Source organism: Athene cunicularia (assembly GCF_003259725.1).
Source record: "Athene cunicularia isolate RWA chromosome 8 unlocalized genomic scaffold, athCun1 chr8_part1, whole genome shotgun sequence".
NCBI classification, from domain to species: Eukaryota; Metazoa; Chordata; class Aves; order Strigiformes; family Strigidae; genus Athene; species Athene cunicularia.
This window is the reverse complement of record NW_020799109.1, coordinates 1,111,749-1,122,836: the sequence shown is the minus strand read 5'-3', so window position 1 is coordinate 1,122,836 and position 11,088 is coordinate 1,111,749.

The following is an 11,088-nucleotide window of genomic DNA, read 5'->3' as shown; positions in this document are numbered from 1 at the left end:
TGGCCTCAAGCTGCCCAGGGCAGGGTCAGGCTGGCTCTGAGGAAGGATTTCTGTGCAGAAGGGGCTGTTGGGCGTTGGAATGGGCTGCCCAGGGCAGGGGGGAGTCCCCGGGATCCCTGGGGGGGTTGAAGAGTCGGGCTGAGCCAGCGCTGAGGGATCTGGGGGAGTTGGGAACGGTCAGGGGGAGGCTCATGGGGGGGCTGGAGGAGCTGCGAGGGCTTTGCCAACCCGGATGGTTCTGGGGTTCTGTGAGCTCCAGGTCTTGATGTGGGAACGGTTGGTCTTTGCCTGCTTGCGAAGAGGCACAAGCGTCTGGTTTCTATCAGAAGAATATCTACCATGAAACGAAGAGCTTGTGTGTTTCCCAGTTCTTTGGCTGCTGCCTTCTACAGCCCTGAATTTCCTTTATACCGTTCATTGGGGGAAAGGACAGATGAAACCGCCAGCACCTGAATTCTCAATGATTTGGTCAGCGATTTAACGTGCAGTATCGGCCTGAAGTTGGCTCTTGGGTTGTCCTCCCCTCAGCCGCGGCCTGGCCTGGTGTTGGACCTGCCAGGAACTGGTCCCTGCACTGGGAGGGGTTGAAGGGAAGGGTAGGAGAATGCAACAGGCTGGTGATACATCTGAGCGGAAGATAATCCTTTGAGATCTCCCCTCAATATCTGTTCTTTCTCTGACTTTCCTGGAGTCATTCCATCTGCCTCCTCTCGTGGGCCGACTCCAGATCCATCACGTATTTCACATATCACATTCCTTCTGAAGTTAAAAGGATGTGTTTCATCCTTTGATTAGATTTTTGCAGATGTGGATCCAGATTGCATTACACTTCAAGGGGAATTTCCTTTTTACGTCGAGGCCCAGATCACGCTCATATTAAATAAAGATTACATTTGTTCCCTGGAAAATAATTGTACAGGGCTAAGCCTAGAGAAAAGGACAACTCAACCATGTCTGTTCTGAGGAACCGCAGCCTCCAAGGTGGCTTCATGGCATGGGGGCAAGTGGAAGTGATGTGGTGGGGCAGCTCCTGCACAAATCCACCGTGGGGTTACGGGTCGGGTCCTCGCCCTGTGAATTTGTGGGGTTACAGGTCTGGTCCTTGCCCCATGAATTTGAGGTGCCGCAAAGCTGCATGGTGGGGCATGACAAAGGCAAATCAGTGCTTGACCTTACACCAGCAGGAATCTGCCGAGGGGAGTGGATGTCTCGGAAATAAATGAGAGCAGAGGTGGCTTTTGGCAGGGGAAGCTCTGCCCGTCCCCTTCCGCAGTGCATCGACTCGCTGGCCCGGGGCAGAAAGGGAAAGGGGAATACAAAAGCCCCCCCCGGGCAGGAGCAGCTGCTGCTCCGGGCACAGCTTCCCTGTTGGCACCAGGGCTGGGGGACGCGTTCCGGCAGGGTTTCTCCCCTCGGGGTGCCCCCTTTTTGGCCCGGGGACGAGCACTCAGGAGCAGAAGCGGCAGCTCCCCGCTCCCCAGAGCCTGCCAGGAGGTGAGTTCTGCTGGAAAAACCCAAATCCTGGCTATTGGAGGTGGCTTTGGTTTTGGCACGGGTGCTGCTCCTGCCTTGCCAGTGCCAGGGCTGTGCCCTCCTTCCCCTCCGCCCTGGCGCTGCCGCCGGGCCACGGCTCCTTCGCCCTTTCCTGGGCTTGGCTCTAAGACTCGGAGTCCTGTGCTGAAACACAGTGTCACCCCTGCAACTTCTGCTGAGAACTTTTCATCACGGATGTTGGCAAGTGGAGGAGTCAGCACCTCCTGCGCTCCCTCCCAGCCTCGGGTTCCCCTAACTTGAGCTCTTTTTTTTGGCATTTATCGGCTGCAGCCGCAGTTGCAGCCGTTTGATGAAGGGCTTTTTTGTTTTCTAGCCATAGCACAGCCAAGAGCTGTACCACATTAGTCAGAACAGTTCCTAGAAACTTCCAGCTTTTACTTACAGGAAAGTTGCTGTTATTGAAATCCACTATTTGTCATAATTGTATAAACTTGTATATATAGAAAACGCCAAGTGATACCGTGCATACTTTCCATTTCAGTGGAGACATCTGCCCATTTTTCTGATTTGCAGACTGGCCCTTGCTGTCGCTGCTGACCATGAGCACAGAAATATGAAGATGCTTCATCTCCTCCTGCTGCTGTAGGTCCGTGCCTGAGCGCCAGCTGGGAAACGGCAGCTCGGTGTCCTGCGTGTTTGTGGATTCAGTGGACACGGAGGCATTAACTCCAGCCAAGCAGACGCGCTTTGGTATCAGTACAGCTTCCTAAGCATTGCCCATTGCAGGCATGGCTCTGTGAAACATTAAAATGAGTTTGACCCTGGTAAGTGCTTCATAATTTTTTTATCTGCTGTTGTGTGCAGTAGCTGACTTACGGATGCAATTTTTATTCCTCCCTCTTGTTGTCTCCCATTAGGAGAATACTGACTCTCTCATGCCTTGCTAGGAAGCCAGGTGGTGTAAAATGGAAGTCGAGGCGTGGTGCCTGGCCGCGGGGTGAGGGCCCCGCGGGGTGAGGGCTCTGGGTCTCCGCAGGCACCCGCCTCGCTCCGGGCAGCTGCTGGGGTCGGAGACTTGTCCCCGTCCTGCCGGCGGCGTCCCCAGGCCGTCGGAGCAGGGAGGGGCGTTGAAAGGTTTTTCTCAACAGCTTCCAGCCTTCATTTCTAGCTCAATAAACAGCCACGAACATCTATTTCTCCTCTATTCTGTAACGCGTTTTTCACCCGTTAGATCACCTTTATTAAACCCAAAGGCCATGTGACAGCCAGCGTTTCCTCCCCATGTGTTTTACACCGGTGTTTGCACGGCATCCAGCGCTGCTGGCCCCCAGCCTCACCAGCGAGGGCTTTGGCCCCAGATCACCCCCTCTTTCTGCCCTTTTCGGGGGCTGCTCTGCACCCCAGGAGGCAGCGGAGCCCTCCCCAGAGCTGGGAGCTTTTCCCAGCACGCCTCCGAGTGAGCGTCTTTAATGCGAACGCTGACTTTCCTAGTGAAAGCTTTCTGGTTCAGATCGGTGCTGTCACAGCCTTGCCAGGACAGAAATGGACAGAAAGGGTAAGATTTGATGAAAAAAGAGGTGTTTTGAGCCTGTTTTTTTTGAAAAAAAAAAGTCTGATGACTCCGGGCTTTTTATGTCCCCTCCAAATTGTGCATGAGAAACAAATCCTCATCCATCCCCCCAAAGCCTGGGCTGCACAGTTAAAGACTGAAGACTTCCTTGCAGTGCAGTCCTGCCAGTTACAGGAAGGAAAAAAATCCGATTCCCAGCACTTACTAGCGGAGAGTATTCAATCTATCGACGAGGAAAATCTGTCAATTGATGTGCAGTATTTGAGAGAGCGAATACGAATTGATGCCTATAGATATTGATATCTTTCAGGAACCACAAGGGATTCTGCAACCATTTCCTCTCTTTAAATTAGGATAGAGATTTCCACTGAACTTCTTGCACGTGGAACGCTGAGCAAGCGGCTCTTAAAAAGCCTAAAAATCGTAAGTCTCCGTTAGCGTCTAGAATTAATGAAGAAACTGGAGTGCGTGGCTAGAATTTTCACCTGTATCTTGAGTTTTGGGGCAGCACCAAGCCACATCTTGGCTAATGCTCCAGCTTCAGAGCAGTGCTACATCGGCACAGAATTAATTCTTAAATTACCAGCCCTCCTTCATAGAAAATTCTGATTTTTTTTCCTGATTTATTATCCCCGCAATTATTAGAACTAGGTATTTATTTAAATGTATTTCTTAAAGTATGTAGAAGCATTTTTTGGATCTAAAAAATCTGTGATTTTCAGAGGAGCACAAGAAAGATTCCTAATTCCCTGAGAAATCCCTACATTTCTGAGGATAATCTCTAAATCCAAGCCTAAACTGCATTTTACTCTTGGAAAACGTGTTGCAGTTCTTAGTGGCAGTAATATTTATTTAAGGTACGACAGTGCGGAGTTGAGATTGTCTTCCACATTCAAGGCCAAACCCCATCTGGTTTCTCAGACACGGTTTTCTTAACTTCTTCAAGTAGCTGTCCACGATCAGTTTATTTAGATTTCCAAAATCCTCACTGGAGACCACTATATATAGCTGAGACAATCGTGCTGGCGATTTCATCCTGAATTCGTCCTTTGGTGGATGAGCTGGAAAGGATCCTCTGGGGTCCCGTATAAGGAGTGGGAACATCCACGCTGCTCCGCAGCTCCCCCCGTGATTTATAGCCCAGCTGCGAAGCTCATTTCATGAGAAGTTTAGGTCAGTTCCATTGCATGCAAAGGCTTTCATCGTGCATGTATCGGGTTTGGGTGTGAACTGTTTGCCCTCTCTCTTCCTGCCAGTTGGGCATCTCTCCGTCCCCCGGCCCCGGGGTGAGGCAGAGGGGTCGGGGCCAGGCGAGGGGCCAGGACCTGTGCTTGGTCCTACCCAGAGAGCGAAGCACAGTCCAGGTCTCAACCCAGGTCTCACAAACTCCCGGTGAGTGTGGCTATTTCTTGGCAAGCCAGCAGCACTCCGTACTGCATGAAACCAGCCTCAACTTTCCTTTTTTCAGCAGCTCAAAGCGTGAAACCAGGGAGCGATGGGGGATGGAAGTCCTGCTGGCGGGACCGGCTGGAGCCCACGGCCACCGTGGCACCACGATGGGCTGGAGCTGGGAACCCCTCCCTCCTCACAACTCCAGTGCTTAAAAAAGTCTGACTGAGAGTAACAGGATATTGAAGCACCGGTAAGGAATTTTATAGTCTGAGAGCTGTTTTAAAAACCACCTGACGCCCTACGGAAGTAGCCGAGCCCTCTAACTGGTTGCCCTTTCCCTTCTTTAGGCAATTTACTGATTTTGACAAATTGAGTTTTATAGACAATTCTACGGACTGTATTTCCTTTCCCAGGCATGCCAGGTCCTCCTTTTCCTGTTAGAAATTACAGTGCCTGACTGCAGGATGGGGAATTTTGTCAGCCTGCAACCAGTCCACAGGTCTGCACCTGCCGCTGGAGCCGCGCTGCTGGGCCAGTTAATGTTATAGATATAATTATATGTGTTTTATATATATATATATATATATATATATATATTTCACTCCAGTGGACCTTCATCCAGATGAGTGGGAGAGGGGAACAGGCTGAGGCCATCAGTGCTGGTGGTGCCATCGCAGAGTGCCTGCAGATGAGGTGGTTCCCTTCTCGCTGCGCCGTGGAGTTTGGGGAGTTTTTTTAAATATTTCCGTATCTGCCTGTATTTCCAAGATGCCCGTTGCGTTCTCACCAGGGCCCAATTACTGACATCGTAATTACTGACTGTAAAAGGCTTCATGAGTTTCACAACAGCGATATGAGATCTGTGAAGAACGGAGTGAAATTCCATTTCGGTTGGGAATTTTCCCAAGAGAGCGTGTCACAGAGGCTCTCAGAATGAAGAATATCTTTATATTTAGATTATGTTAATCATTTATCTCTTTTCTTCTAGGCTTTCATGAGGACAGATGAACGTAAAAGGAATTCTTTCGGACACATAGAGAGGAGCAGAAACAGATCGGTTCCAGCCACAAGAGATGTTTTCTGTTCCCAGGCTTTGTTTCGGTACGCCTGCTTTTGGTGAGTGGTTGCGTCCAAGCAGCAAGCGCGCGGCTCCCTTCAGCAACATGTTAACGTGGGGAAGTTTAGGGTAAAATTTAGAAACGCTACAGTGTGAGATACCAAAACAAACGTCTGAAGCGGGAAGTATCTCAGAAAGTCAAATCAGGATATTTCTTGTAGGCAAAATAGAAAAGAGTGAACATGAAAAGAAGCAAAGAGAGAGAATAACAAAAGTAAAAGCAAAAGCAATCAGATATCCCAAATCCTAAAAATTTCCCCAAATTCCAAATATTTGGTTCACTGAACTCGATTTTATCTCATTGCTCTTTAGATGGGACGTGGTGTCCTTGGACTCATTCTGCCCCGTTCTGAGCAGCAGCCTGAGCTCTGCAGTAGGTCTGGCCTGGCGGTAACATCCTTTGACACTCACCGCTTCCACGACACGAGTTCCTGCTGCCCTGGTCCCCGTGCCCACCCTGCTGCCCAGGCCCCTTTGCACACCCCGTACAGCCACGTCGCTGGTGCCTCCCGTGCTGCAGCCTCACGTGAAAAATGAAGCTCACGAGCTTCGTGACTCACTCGGTTAAATCCCTTCTGCTCTTTCATCTCTCACACGAGCACCATGCTGTTACTCACGTTCTCTTCCGAGCTGTTGAGCTGTGTTTGCAGCAAAGGCGAAGGCAGCTGCACCTCTCAGCATCAGGAGGTGCCTGTGCTTGTTCTGGGTTTTCCCTCCGCCTAGCACTTGTCCTGCATCTTTGCTTCCACACGCTGGGAAGGGTCTCATGCACCAGTTTCCCCGTGAGGAAGACCTCTTTCCTGTTAAAAAAAAAAAAATTATTTCTTTTAGGAAGGTGAAGTTTAACTAGCAAATTCAAATCCACTGAAAAGTACTGCTCTCCTTTCCTCCCCTGCCTTCCCTCCAGAAACATCTGCACTGGGAGAATCGTGCTGGTGTCCTTCACGCGTGGGTTTTCACTGACTTTTCCGAAGGCTTATCTTGAAACAGCTTTGATTCCTAACGTCAAACCTTTCGTGGGGGCTTCAACACTGGAAATAATTCACTGGAGCTGTAGCTGAGGCAGTGTCTTTGGGAACAGCCACAGCTCTGCAGCAGCAGCTACTCCACCGTGGGTTTCTCTGAGCAGCTTCTCCTAAAGCTCTTCCCAGGAGCTCCAGGCACATCTTTGGCTGGAGTCCTTGCTCTTCCCACCAAACTGGTGCCACTGGAGCCCTGCCCTGGCCCCTCCAGTCCTGGGTGAAGCAAACCAGAGGCTGGAGGATCACAGAGCACCTGGTGGGAACCTCGGCACTGCTTGGGAGGAGATTGAGATCTGGGCACCCTCGCTGGGAAGGGGCTTTTCTACCCCGCGCTCTGGGCTGGGCTGGACGGGAGCTCCAGGCTCGGGGCGGGGGGAAGGCTTCTGCACCTGGGGGGGTCCTGGGGGGGTTTTGTGGGGACCAGTCGAGCCGGTCCATGTCAGGCACTGCCGTCCTGCAGAGAGAGAACGCCCCCGTTGGAGCTCGGTCCCACTCTGCTCTCTGCAGGCAGCGTGCCCACAGCACTGTGGTTTTCAGAGACACATTTCAGGTGGCAAAATTCACTGTGAATCCCTAATGCTGAAATACGTTGGGTTTTGGTTGATTTTTTTTTTTTTTCCTATTGTGTATGAAGACCATACCGAGGTCTATCTTCGGCTCAATTTTTTTACCTTGGAAACAAATTTCTCGCCAACTTGGCCACTGGGCTCAGTATAATTAATGAAAACTCCCCCTGAGACTCAGAGAAACAAATGCCTCCATTTACAGCAAAGGCTAAATTCAATTTATTCCCTATTAAATCCATTCTTCAAAGGAAAATCCAAACAAAGCCGTTGCAGGATTTCTCGCACAGGCGACCGTTGCCGCGCGTTTCGTCTGTCCCCGCGCAGAGGGTTGGGGGAGCTCCCCGTGGCCCTGGGCAGCTGCTGCCGTCCCCTCGGGGGGGTGTTTGTCCAGCTGGACACCAGGGAGCGTCGCCCCGGCTCGTGGGACCGCTGCCATCTGCTCCGTGGTTTTCTGCCCACGGGATCCACCCGTGGATGGATGTGCCTGTGCTGGGAATGCGGTAATGAGGTCTGAGGGGCACGCGGGGGGGACGAGAGCTTGATTCCATCAATTATCTGTGTTACTGTCAGTGGACGGGCGCTATTTCATGACCTGTGGAGAAATGAGCTTTATTGATCCCGTTAATAAAGGAGATGGAGCTTTCTGTTAGGAGTCTGTGAGGCAGGTAACGAGGCAGCAGCTCTCCTCTGCCCTCAGATATCCAGCTACATCGCTTTTTACCACCTTCTCGAGCGCTGATCTTTTCTGACACCAAATTTCCTCCTCCAGAAAAGACAGGATCTCATCAAAACCCCTCTGCCGCACTCTCCCCGCACACCGCCTGCTCTCCGTCACCTCTGTGAGCGCCGCCGCCGCGGCAGAGCATCCTCTCTCACCTTTGAGGCTTGAACCAGAGCCCTTTCATTTGACGCCCGCTGCGGAGCTGATAAAGCTGGAACCAGATTTAGTCCTTCCAGGGCTGCTGCAAGCAGCCGAGCCCTGCGTGGACGTGAGGGTCCCTTTGTGGTTGTATTTTGGAGCTGCTGGACAGCCGGGGTGGGTGGCCAGCCACAGGGTACAGGGTTTCGTGCCTCCTATGAGCTGTTTTTCCCTGAGATGTGGGAATCCCCGATGGCGCAGCACTGGTCCCCTTTGCTTGCTCGGCTGTATTTCTGACTGTATTTCCACCCTGCACGAGGTGTGGTAGCGACGGCAACTCCTGCTGAGGGGATCCCAGACCCCGAGGCCACGTTCCTGCTCCCAGCGGTGGCCGGGCGGGTGGTTGTTGGGTCACTAAGGAGGATGAGCGCAGCGTTGTGAGCCTCCCCGGCTCCCTGATCGTGGCGAGTGAATGCATGAGGCTCCGTCAGAGGCCGGGGTTGCTCCGTCGGGGGGTGATGCCCCCGCACATCAATCTGCAGCCGGCAAACGCCAGAGTGACAAACGCCCTGTCAACGCGGCAGATGGACACGCTTTGCCGCCACATGGAGGTGCCTGATGGCGAGCACCCCTCTGAGGCAGCGGCGGGCTCCTTCATGTGAAATGTCCCTCCACATCTGGGGAGGTTTGTGCCAGTCCAGCCTCAGCCTTGCTCTGGCAGAAATGAGGCTGCCCGGGGCTTGGCGGGGGGAGCAGGAGCTGGGGGCCCTCTGCTCGCCCACGGGCTTGGGGAGCTCTCTCAGAGCCAGCAGAGCGGGGTGCCCTGCCCACCCCGCTGTGTTTAGTTCCCCAACAATTCTCAGGATATTCCCCATGTTCCCTTCTGAAATCAGCACCTACCGTATTGCCAACAGCGCGCTAAAAGAGACGCGGCCGTTAAAAGATGAATATTTAATACGTAGCTTATTATTTCTCTATTAAACACACGCTTTGGGAAGCTTTGCTCCAGGGATGGGTGAAAAACTCTTTGCCCCCATGGGCTACGGGGCCTGCTCGCTGCAAACCCAGCTCCTGCGCCCTGACCCAGCCACTGCTCCGATGCACCCTGAAACCAGAAGAGCTCCCCCACTCGCCAGCCAGGCAGGTGAGGAGGAAACCTCCCTCTCCATCTGATCGCGATGCCCTGCGGGGACCCAGCTTTTCCCAGCGGCTGCAGCATCCCTACCCAGGGCATGTAAGTGTTCACAGGGTGGAGAGAAATCCTTCTCCCAGCATCTTTTATATAAAACTTGTCACTTGTGTTTGCCCAGCTACATTGCGTTTCAGTGAGAGAGCTGTGAGTAGGAGACACACATCAAGTCTATTCATTTTAATCTCTCACTGTCATTTTAAAACTCACAGATATTATTTCCAGTCCTTCCATTTCCTTTGTTCTAAACCCCAGTTTATGTTTTCTTTAAAAGGTTATGCTCATACGAATCAAAAGCCCCACCAGTCAGTTTGCAAATTTTGCTGCCAGCCCTTAATGACCTGCTAAAAATAACATGAGTGATTCATCTCCTAATCTATGGAAACGGTAGTTATTTGTTCTTGGCAGCTCTCTTGGGTTGGGTCTGGGCTGCAGGAGATGACAAGTATTAGCAAATCAAGGAATATTGAAGCGATTTTTCTCCTTTGGGTTTCAGGGGAATGGAAACATTTTCTACAAACCAGGGTGGGATTTTCATGGCCGTGGGGGATACCCCCTGGGGGATGATCTCAGGGCGTCTCAAACCTGTGGTCCAGAGTTTTGACACAGACATCTGATGTTAATAATGTCGTTTTCAGACAGAAGAATTTAAACACAAATAATTTTGAACAGAAATATTCTAAACAGAGTGTTTAAGAAGCCCTCCAGTGCTCAATATTTGCTAATCTTTTAACAGAAGCTGCTTAAACCTCCTAATAAGAAAAGAAGGGCTGTAGTAATAACTTCTTTTACATTAATCAACCCATCAGATTTATTAAAGCTATTTAGTTTCTAAATTCCAGGCCTCTTGCAGACCTGCAGCACACTTTATTGCAAAGGTTTCACGACGCCAGCCCATTTCTGACCCCCCGCCGCCCTGTCATGTGCAAACCAGCTTAAATTCTGGTCCTTTCCTGGGTGAAACCCCCCAGTTTTTGCAGGAGAGGGGCTGGGAAAGCCAACCCCTCTCTCAGGAGTTGGTGTTGCCACAACGGCCGATTTGGTTGGATTCGGTTGGAGAAAAGGAACACGGGGTTAACAAAGTGCACTTGGGCTGAGCATAATATTTATTCCTCTGTCCATAACCCTGATTAGTTGTGCCTGGGGAACATTCACGTGGACTATTTTTCTCTCCGCCATGCTGGGCTATGACTGTGTGTTACTGCTCAGCGTGTAAACCACGGAGTTTATTGCTCGCTAAACACGTGGGAAGCCGTCTCTATTAATATTGCATTACAATATTTTGTAATATTACAATATTTTGTAATAGAGCAGCGCGCTGGATCGATGCTGGCCGAAGCGGCGCTGAGCACCCTGCAAACATACCCGGGGCTGAAATTTGTTTGCAAATGATTTTGCAGCCCGCTCGCCGAAAATAAATAGACTTTCAGAAAACCGCGGCGGTTTGCGAATGTCTCCTTAATGGAAAAAAAAAAAATTTAAAAAAAAAGTCTATTTCCTCAAGTAACCAATTTTCTCTCTGTAATTTAATCGCCTCCGTTAATGTCCAAGTGCTGTCGGGAGGAGGCTCCGGGCCCGAGGCGGGGGGTGCTGACGGGGGGGGGCAGTGCAGGGCATCCCTGCCCGGCTCCAGCTGGGGGGGGTCTCCCAGGATTTGAGCAACACAAACCAGGCAAAACCATGGAGCAAGGAGTTATAGCCTGAGATGTCTTTTTCACCAATGGTTATTTTTATAGTTTAAACCAAAAGGTCGCTCTGAGTCAAAGGATTTGGAAAAACCCGATGAGTTTTCCAGATGGAACTAACGGAGCTGGGGGGGTGTGTGTGTGTCTTACCTATAGTGCTTCCAGCCAGAACGTATGGCAATGAATGAAAAAAG